This window comes from Haliotis asinina, chromosome 3 (assembly GCF_037392515.1).
Source record: "Haliotis asinina isolate JCU_RB_2024 chromosome 3, JCU_Hal_asi_v2, whole genome shotgun sequence".
Taxonomy (NCBI): domain Eukaryota; kingdom Metazoa; phylum Mollusca; class Gastropoda; order Lepetellida; family Haliotidae; genus Haliotis; species Haliotis asinina.
Genome location: NC_090282.1, coordinates 69,884,110 through 69,895,480, shown reverse-complemented (window position 1 = coordinate 69,895,480; position 11,371 = coordinate 69,884,110). Strand labels below are relative to the sequence as shown.

General features: G+C 39.5%; 1 pseudogene; it reads right to left on the bottom strand.

Moving 5' to 3' along the window:
- Window positions 1-1,054: 1,054 nt before the first annotated feature.
- LOC137277040 (organic anion transporter 3-like) lies at window positions 1,055-10,896 on the bottom strand (annotated as a pseudogene).
- Window positions 10,897-11,371: the final 475 nt, after the last annotated feature.

The window sequence follows — 11,371 nt, the reverse complement described above, 5'->3', positions numbered from 1 at the left end:
CAAATACCTCCAGAAAATTTTCATATTCCTTATTAGTATATGAGAAAAAGAAGACAATTCCATAAAAGTAACAAAAAGAAAATCAGTAGGGAAAGGTAGAAACGTTTAACATAGTGAACATTACTGAATATAAAAATGAATTGTATTTAATATTAACACCTATGGTTGATTTGACTGGCGTTACTAAAATATGTGTGTTACTCATTTAAATATACCAAAACAATGCAACAGACAGAATACAAATGAACAGATTAACACATACAACTCATCTAGAGACAATAATAATGAAAGAAGCAGAGCATATTTCCGATAACTGGAACTCGATAATCCCGTTATACAGTCAGTTCACAACAGACGGTATTGCTGAGTATACCTGTTGAAGCTCACATAAAATGCAATATTAAATGCATTCCCTTTCCCCTAGAACTGTTCCCCAACTGCTTTGAGTTCCTTCAAGCACAAGAGACGACTAACGGGATCAGATAGTCAGATTCGGTGACATGGTTAACATGTCATCGGTTTCCAATTGCGCAGACCGATGCTCATGTTGTTGATCACTGGATTGTCTGGTCCAGACTCGATTATTTACAGACTGCCCCCATGTTGCTGGAATATTGCTGAGTGTTGCGTAAGACAAAACTCACTCATAAAATATTGGGACGCATTTTTCAAGGATAAGTTGCTCAGGAGTTTAGATCGATTACATTCTGATAATATTTTATAAACTTTGTAACAATTCGATTTATTAGACCAAATACTAAATCTAATAACGATAGGCATATCTCATGTTTCTGATAATAATGTTGTCCAATTGTGATCTGATGCTCTTTGAGGCACACAATACGAATATGTCGTTACCATGAATGATACATGCAGCGTAAGCTTTACATTTTAATTTGACTACCGATGTCCTTGATGATATCATATAGGTAACTAATAAATGAATAACAACGTGTATGTCTGAAGATTTTTCCTAATGATAATCCTTTGGTGGGTTTGCATTATTATGGGTATATCTGGAGAAACAAGCCCAGTTTTATTTTCCGAGGGTACGTTAGCCCCTTGCAGGTGTTTTATCCCATGCCTTGATGTCCTCTATCGTCTGGGGAAGTTCTCGTCCCTCTGCTTCTGGTAGCTGATAATTGAGCGCAGCTGTTACCAAACACGCCATCCCGAAAATTGTTCCAGGAGCCCAGGGTATTTGTGCTGCCTGGAATAAAACATGCAACACTATCATAACATTAGGAATCAATCCAATCATGTGTATACTACACATCAAAAGCCACTTTCTCCAGTATTCTGTTCTAAACTCTAGATTTTGCAGGATATTCCGTACTGTCTAAAGGCACTGTTGCACATTAATTAACGTATTGCATTGTAAATCCGTAACATGGAAACAGATTATCGTCATGAGATAAATAAACAATGAAACTCGGTGAAAACTGGCATATATATTATATACATACACACATAGTGAGTGCTTCAGTGAGTCCCAACGTTTGAAAGGATGTCTATATTCATTCGGATTGCGTTTCCATTCATCATACTGCGGATATGAAGACAGTTACATTCTTTGGAAAATATAGGCACTTATTATTGACCAAGATTAACAAAATGGTATCATAATGGCATTCCTTCACTGAAGAGGAACAGGGTATATCGACTGATATTTGTTTCTTCTTGAAGTGAATATTTTCCAATAGAACTTGTTCTTTTTCTTAATGCACACTTCTGAAATGCTACTAAAAGAGGGTTTCTCGTCGGTTCTTACAAGCAGAGATACGAAAGGTGCAATCATTCCTCCAACTCTGCCAGCTGTCGATCCCGATCCCATGCCAACAGATCTGTTGGTAGAAAGGTCTATGGTTAATTCACGGTATCACGACCATTTGACATCAGCTCATTGTTGTACATAAACACTCTCTCAAGTTTCATAAGGTCAAATGCATTTTAGATATCCCGAGGCATTTACGGTAGTTAAAACAAAAACCTGAGATTCGTCGGGTAGATCTCCGGTGTGTACGCAAACATCCCGTTAAAGCAGGCGGTGTTGCCGACTTTTCCAATAAACGCCAAGATAGTAGCTGATGTCAGCGCGACTGGACCGCCTGAAACATGTCAAGTGCTTATCACAGATTTCTGTTTCTAGAGGCCGTTTTTTTATAGATAGGTTATCGTTTGGACAGAAGAAATAGAGTTCTGGACAGATGCAACTCGGATATGCAGATGTTCGTACGTTGAAACCAAATACTACATATACTTTACATTTAATTTTTGATTTTATGGAGACATAATAATTGATACTTTAAACTTATAATGACGTTAAAAGAAATAATGAGATCATTTCCAGAAATATATCACAGTGTAAGACAGACAAAAACTGAAGATGAAGCATACACGTTAAGTGGTGGCACTGAATATAGGACAGAGCTAGTTAATGAGTTGAGTTTTACGCCATACTCAGCAATATTCCAGCTATATGGCGGCGGTCTGTAAATAATCGAGTCAGGACCAGACGATCAACAACATGAGCATCGATCTGCGCACTTGGGAACCGATGACATGTGTCAACCAAGTCAGCAAGCCTGACCACCCGATCCCGTTAGTCGCCTCTTGCGACAAGCATTGTCGCCATTTATAGCAAGCATGAGTTGCTGAATATATGACAGAGAGTTGTTTGCTCTTTGTGCATGCATGCCGACTTATCTGTCACTCTCACCCGCCAAGGCCTTGACTACTGTAGCCAGGAGAAGACATGTCCCAGCGAGAGTATGGAAGCTCATGAAGAAGATCCTTCTTCCCCATCTGCATAGAGTGAGCAGTATATTTAAAACAGTCATGTTATTTCTGTTCAGAGCAGTTTTGCACATGAAGATAAGAACACTAAAAATGCAGTCATCAAAAAGGTGCAGAAAAACATTCCAATCATCAGTTCGTTAAAACCAGTGAGCTCTTTCTGGGTCAATTCAGCTGCAGTTATAGAGGGCATGAGTCTGGATTGCAGGCTTTGGACACATTTTTATGAATACTTAAAGGTTATAACCCTGTAAAACAATTAAAGTGGTGATACTGGGAATCGACAAAAGTGACCAGTGAACCTGTGAAGAGGCATACCTATGCACAAGAAATCGAGAGGCATTATGCTTCCAGTCTCTAAGGCTGCGTGTGGGGAATTGTCATTATAATTATAGTCAGAAGAGTGACGCCCAGTACGGTATCTAACTTCTTCCGACATACCAGTAGAGTGGCCCTGCTGGTACTTCAGCTAGAGAGTTCAGGAGGAAGTTCAAGTAGAAATCATCATGCAGAGATGAGGATGTCAGATAGAGGCTGAAGTACGTCAAGCTGTCAACCAGCCTGCAACATTGTCACCAACATTGTCATATGTCATAATTTGGACGGTTTAATGGCAACAGGGATGATGTTGTAATATACTTTTTTAATAATTCATGATGTGCCTTTTAGGTTTAAAAACGAACTATGGCGGTCAGATTTTACCTAAACATCTACCACCATACATCTTACATATCATACACCCGGGGGACTCGGGTTTAGAACAAACTTAGAGATAGACCATGCTAAAATACTTTGGAGAGGTTAAACGAGACCTAATGGTTTTCAGTGTGGCTCTTTAGTCACAATATCAATAAATGGAATGTGTTATCTATATTCGAATATTATTTTTGTCTTCACATAGCAATGCTACCGTTGTGTGCTTCACAGTTTTCATGTGCATGCACCATATATCGTTGTTATCACGAACAAATCGTTCATACAGTTGTGGATAAGTAGCCGAGGTATCTGAAAAACAATACCATTAATCAGCCAGAAAGAAAAAGATCTTCTCATTTCCTGTATTTTTAATCCTATGTGGATATTTTACCGGCAGGTAATCGTAACTGGGTTCGTACTGGCGTCAGTGTTCTATATGTTGACACGCGTTCCGAATAGCAAACTTTGAGGAAGTGCAACATTCACTGAACGGGAATGGTGAGTGCATCACGCAGTATATAGGCTGTACTCACCAGGAGACCCACACAACGCCACTCATCTGTAACATAAACTTGGTCCGCACCAAATCAAGGCAGTTGTATTTCACGACTTCTGTCTGTTTCTCTGATGGCGTACCCACGTATTTACTTTCGGCACTGTTCAATTCAACGGGTGGTTCTTCAGTTCCAATACCGGGCAATGATACATTTGACACGTCGATATTGTTGATCTTGGCTGCCCTCTTGAATATCGCAAACGCCTTCTTGGACTTCTTGTTTGTAATCAGCCATCGTAGAGACTCTCCCAGAAAGCTACATAATTAAAAATAGCATACACAATTTTCACATGCTATTTAGCGTCAGTATATCTGTGAGCTATATGCACTGTGGTAGATACACCTAATTATCACATTTATAATGCAGAAAACAAATAGCCGAGGCATTTGAAAAAGTGTTTTTTTTTCATTGTAGAGATATATGAATATTACCATACAATGGGTTACTTATTTTTGGAAGCAGTGAAGATCCCGATTAGAACAGGTCTTCAGTAACCAATGCTTGTCATAAAAGGCGACTACAGGGATCGATTGGTCAGGTTCTCTGACTTGGGTGACATGTACACATGTCCCAATCACGTAGATCGTTTCTCACACTTATGATCACTGGATGGCCTGGTCCAGATTCGATAGGTCAGTTACAATAATGAAGCCTTGAGGAATAATTCAATTTGAGTCAATGTCGGCAGTATTTCAACCACCATGCACAATGATCAAGTCATAACAACGTGATAAATGAAAGTATGTAGAAGATGAAATTAAGGTTAGTACATTTATCTCAACATTAGGCAAAGATACGACACATTATCAGGATTTCAGATCTCTTGCAACAAAGGTAAGATTAACGCGCGAAGGACGGGCGGTACCTCTTCCACATACATGAAACCCGGAAAAAAATCGACCCTTTCCCCGGGAACTTGGTGATTTGGTCGGGGAATAAAACAAATCTTCCTTACTAAAAACAGGTGAACAGAGTTGTCAGAGTTTCTTATAAACACTACTACAAAAAGAAACAGAACAGATATATTAAACAGCTATCGATGTACCAGTCTACGTCTAAAAAAGACAAAATATATGCCTCCAATCAACAATGATATACCTCAAATGGATAGTTTATCCCTGTACTACATAAAGCATATACACCTCTGCAGCTTCAGCAGATATGAAAAATGATGAAGCATTGGTTGATATTGTTACTTAAATGTATTTTGTCGCCAAACTGGATTAACTGAAATTCCACCTATCCTTATAACAAGATCACTGCTTAAGTACGTGTCTTATCATGTGTCTTAAAGAAGGCATTCTTGTATCAAATGCACCTTTTACAAATGTTGGAAATTGCGAGCACTTTGGACTTACATGATCTGGAAAAACACAAGAGTAGAAACAGATACAAATGAGAGTTGTAGAGTTCTCCAGTGCATATCACGCAACAAGTAGGCGGTGCCTGTGAGGAGTATTGCGCAGATACTCCACCACAAGGCGAATACTGTAGATACTTCTACCCGCCTGTTCATCGGAAACTCCTCCATACCCATTGTGATTGTTGTCACAACAATGCCCTGAATCAAAAGAAAACATGAGAGGAACAGTAAGCCTGTAATCGAAACAAGTTATACAGTTTAAACAAAACAGGCGTTATTAGGTTCGAATTCATTACTGATGGGTACTACCTCGAGCAGTCACTATTTACCTCACATGCTTATGAAGCTCTGCTATCAGTTTTATTTATCAACGATATTTCATATTTAATACGCCGTGTGTGCCAATCAAATATTTTGGATATGTTTACAGTGCAATATCTTTGACGCTCTTGATATTTCATCCTTCTCGATGAAATGACTCAGTTACACATTAAGCTGACAACCATTGGCCTTGAAGTTAATGACAGGAAAAAAAACTCTTTATGGACTTTTCCTAAACACATTTCCCTTACATGTTGAACATCATAGCCATACAGATAGCATTTTAAGTAAACCACTCGGAATCAGATTATCCCGTGTCAGTCAATGAGAATCTATGATAGGCTACAATCAAGTCGGAAAACCCTATCCCGGTATTTGCCTCTCACGGCAGTAAGTGTGGACATCTCTCTACTCGAACAAGTTTACTGAGCTTGTGTCAGTGATCACTGCCCTAATTCCAACTGAACTTTACATGAACCCGTACCGATTATGCAGATGCCTCGCCACACAGTTGGAGTGACTGAAGGTAAAGCAAACTTGACAAAGTATTGTAAGAGAAGATACTGTGTACTTGCCGACAGATGTTTTATCTTCTTCAGTAAGGACTTAGACATGTAATGTAGATGTTCTTATATGCTTATCTCAAGCTGTTTATAATACCATCTTAGACAGTAAGCAAATGTATCAGTATTACCTGTTGAAAAATTCCATTCACCAGCCTCAGAGCAGAAAAGGCTGCGATATTAGGAGCGAACGCTAAAGCAAGACCTGCACCGGCTGTCAACACGTGTGACATGACAAGAAATGGTTTCCTCCCGAATTTGTCCGACATCACCGACACCGTGGCTGCGCCAATCCCTTGTCCTACGATGAAGAGTGACTGCGGGAGGCGACCGAGGAAGTCATTCCCACACACGAGATCCCACTGAAACAAAACGTGTAGTTTCTCTCTTTGAAGAAATAGTTTCAGGTTATCAACGAAGGTGTCCATATGAGTGTTTTGTCTGTAATACTGTACTTATTGTTCTTAGTGAATGGGAAAATTATTTTAATTTGGAGATTTTATGGTCATCACAAATATGAGTTTTTGTGACATCATAACGAACACAGCATCCTGCCATTTGTGACCAAGGAATGAAACACATAAGGATCAACAACATTATAAATTCTCCCTCTTAATTTTCTGTGACCACCTACAATTGAGGGTAATAGTTCGTCACTCTTTCACTGGTATAAGAACTGAGTTGGTGAAGATCTTGTTATGAAAACACTGCGTGAGTTTCGAACCAATCACTCTAAGCCTGTTGGGGTAAGGCGCCACACATAAACTGATTGCATCATCAGGTGTTTCAGTAATATATGGTATTTCTTGGCAATGCTTCTTTATTCAATACTAAGGACAGCTTTTACGAAACGTGACGACCACAGTTGTGCTTACGTTACTGTTCAAGAGGGTCCGGACCACTTGTGAAAATTGAACGCAAAGCTAACTCGGATGGAATAAGTATTTCCTCATCGAAAATATTTGAGGACTGGACATTTGAGCAAGACACGAGCGTAGCGTTGTTGGCGCTTTTGCTCTGGTCCTTGCCGATCAGTGTCCATACAAATTAGACTTCATCTCGGAATGACACATTCATAGCAAGACTGTTTGGTCGCTAAGGTTAACTTGGGCGGGTGTAAGATCATATCGTTTTATAGTGATTTACGAACGGACGCTCATAATTTAATCGGAGTCTGTTCTTGGTGACAGCAGAGAGGTACTAACCAAATGTGTGTATGTAGTTCGAGAGCATGCAAACCGTTTATTGTGTACTACCGTCTCTTACCGAACTTACATGTACACTTATGAACCGTTCACACATCCCTGTAGGAATGAGGACATGTCGCCAAACGTCATACAGAACGAAAAATGAGCATTTCTTAAAACGGTAACCTACCCCTCCTCCTCCGCGTTTCCTTCTAACAACCATCAGGTGGTTAATGAACCGGTTAGTCCAGCTAAAGGGGAGTGAGTACAGCAAACAGAACAGCTAGGCAGAGGTAAATAGCTACAGTCATGAACGAATGAAACTGATATAACACATTTTAAGACACATAGTACACCATACCTCTGACACTATGGAATGATCTTTCGGCATATCATATGTCCAGGCACTGCATGCATGAGACGATGTCACATTAGTGGTGGTGTTCCGTACAGACACTTCACATTTGCCGTAGTCGGTGTTGGTGTCGTTGCCATAAAGTGGTGTCACAACACACTGTTGTTTTACGGGTTGAGCTATTGAAAAACCACGAGGTTTTTTTCTATATATGGTATATTACATTTATTTTGAAGTGAAATAAGTACGTTTGTACAATGTATACATAGACATGTACACATGTACAAAGATATGGATACACGTATGTACGTATACGTTTGTAACAGCACCATCAATTACAACCGTCATGGACACAGGAATAAAGTGACATAAGGTGAGAACCACTGCATTTGTCAGTTCGGGGTAGAATCTGCAGATGTAACTTTAGAATATGCAGATTATACGTGCACGTCACCTCGACATAGAGCAATATAAAGCACATATGAGGAAACATAATGACGTATTGGGGAAGCAAATGAGTGAGTTCAAAGTTAACGTCTGACTGAGCAATGTCACAGCTGTGCACACCCCTATGAATTTTGCATGGATTGCATCGAAATCGCAACATGTGGTACCCAAATTTGTCTATCTACAACAGCAGATGATATAGTGCATGTGACGAGGCAATTCTGCATATTTACTTGGGTATACGATGATTTTATAATTTTCAACAAATTTTTATACATCTCCTAGTACTTGTTACCACCATTAGTTGTACCACTAGAGTTACATATTTTACTTAACATGTATGTACAATTGCATTCTTATGACTATGGAATAGGCTTTTTTCGAGTAGAGACCAGACAATCCAGTGATCAACAGTATCAGTATCAATCTTCCGCAAGTGGAATGAGTCAACTAAGTCAGTGAGCCTTACCATCCGATCCCATTAGTCGCCTTTCATCACAAGCCTTGGCTGCTGAAGATCGTTACTAGTTTTAAATAGGATCTTCAGAGGGTCTAGCACTCGAGCAATGGTAACTCCCATACGTGAACATATAGTTATGACACTCGTACCACTATGATCGCTTTGTTTAACGTTTGTTCTGTTGCATGGTTAAAGATGCATCCATGGGTACAGATGAGGTCATAAAGTGAACTGTTTCATTCAAATTCTTGTAACAAGAACATAGACATACCTATGAACACGAAGTTGAGGAGGTGGAAACAAACTGTTAGGTTTCCAATACTCAACAGGACGGCTTGCAACAGCTGATACCGACCCAATGTGCCCAGCAGTTGTAGAACACTGTCAATAGTCCGTAGCGAGGTCTTCTTGTCGTCAGCCATTGCCTATATTTACTATAAGAGATATGGAGCACTCGCGTACAGCAATGTAGTGCAAGGGGAGAAGGTTGTATTTGTTACACAGCACCAACTGTCACTTGATATCTTCCGTGCATCTACCTGTGTAGCTTCAGGTGAATAATATAAATATTTTTAAACGTCATGCAAATCTTGTTTAATGTTTGCCTTAGCATGTATTTACTGAAAGAGACATGGGGCACTCACATGCAGCTATGTAGTGCAAGGGGAGGTCATATCAGCTACACAATACTAACTGCCATTTAATGTCTTCGTACATCTAAATGTGTAGGGTCGAGTGAATAATGTAACGACTTGCAACGTCATACAAATCTTGTACAATGTTAAACAGAATGTAAATGCATATCTGCTTTAACCTTACCTTACAGCTAAGAATTCAGGGCGGTTTGAGGTTATATCACCCTTGTGTTAATATGCCTCGTTCATATTCATTTCTGCCTTGAGGGCAGTGATATTCATTCTCCTCGTCTATACAGCCGAGCATACGTATTCTGGCATACATCCCATGTTACAGTGTGATTGATATGGTTGATGAAGAATTATACTTTTACTTTCCCAGCGTCTACCAATATTGAGCAAAATACATGTGCAGGTTCATAATTCTATAAAAGATCACTTGCTGATATAAATACGAGGTATGAAATGCTAGGGATCGATGCTATAACATTTCTGTAGCAACGTGCATGCACGTGTATGTGACATATATACGCTTGACAGCCGTCGTGCATCATGGGTACTCCACTCAGCAACATCATGTTGACTCACATCTGGCAAGAGGATGTTTTATCCACTTAATACCTAGGACAATTCACGATAACAAGAATTAAAATATTTGAACATCATTTTGTATGGCGGTGCGATCAAACATCTGACCCTCACCGTATCCACTTGGTGGTGTCATATAGATGGGTGATTGTGATATGAACGCCTTACCTGTTTGAACATGCATGTTGTGAATAAGCACACGTACTTACATACCTTAGCAGACGCATGATGCTGTTGTTAAGGCATGTACAACCTTCGGTTATTGTAAACATTGCCAGCAAGCTTTACCTTAATCCCATAAATTCCTTAGTAAATCACGAGCATTTCCCATATCGTACCTTCTACCAGAAGCAGTTCGATGTACTGAAATTATAATACGCCTAAAGGGACGGGTGAAACAAACTACCAATGCCTCAAGTGGGTTTTAAGCAGTCGTTGCTGATCCAAGGTCGAATACTGGCAACCAAAACGTCTTTTTTTTTAACGCCACACTGAGCAAAATAGATAACCAGACAATCCACTAAATAATGGATTCAGGATCAGACAATCCATTGATTAACAGAATAAACATCAAGCTACGCAACTGGAAGTTAGTGAGCCGGACCACCCGACACTTCAAGTCGCCTCTTACGAGAAGAATTGATTGCTAAATGTTTTACTTTATTGTAGTCAGTGATAATGTACGACTACCAATTAACCTTTATTAACAGTTGTTTTACTGTCCTTCGTCGACAGTTTTTTTTATATAATATACATATATTCCACTCATCATCTATCTATCTGTCTGCCTGTCTGTCTGTCTGTCTAATGGGTAATATATGTATAATATGAAAACAAAAATAAAAATGACATACCTGGTACTTGTAGACCGCTAACTGCGAAGGAACAAACTGAAACATACTTAAGTCCCTAGACAATACCGTTTCACTGTACCCGGCGGTCTTCTTGTGGCTCTATGATGCGATCATAAATAGGTCGTGTTGACTTGGAAGGAAAACAGCCCAGTATGACCGTACATGTTTATCTTATGCGAAAGGACTGTCAGCAGTGTTTAGTCTGTCAACACATTGTCCTGTAGACACAAATGACAATGTCGCAGCACGCGCAAGTGTATGTAGGCGCCAGTGAAATACAGCTCCACTATGAAAACATTTGTAATATTTTTAAAGACGTTCTGAATAGCTGCAAGGTAAGGTATAGAAGTCCGATGAAAGATTTGTCTGGTTTTATGCACCTCGTGTAAAGTTAAGTGTTTCAAACTGCCGTTACAATAAGAAATACAACGAACAATAGATTGATAAAAAGCATGTTTCTTTGAGTCGAGTTTAACGTAACTTCCACCAACTCGAAAATTCAGTGCACTTTTTATTGCGAATCGAGTTGCATGAGAGTTATTATGCCGA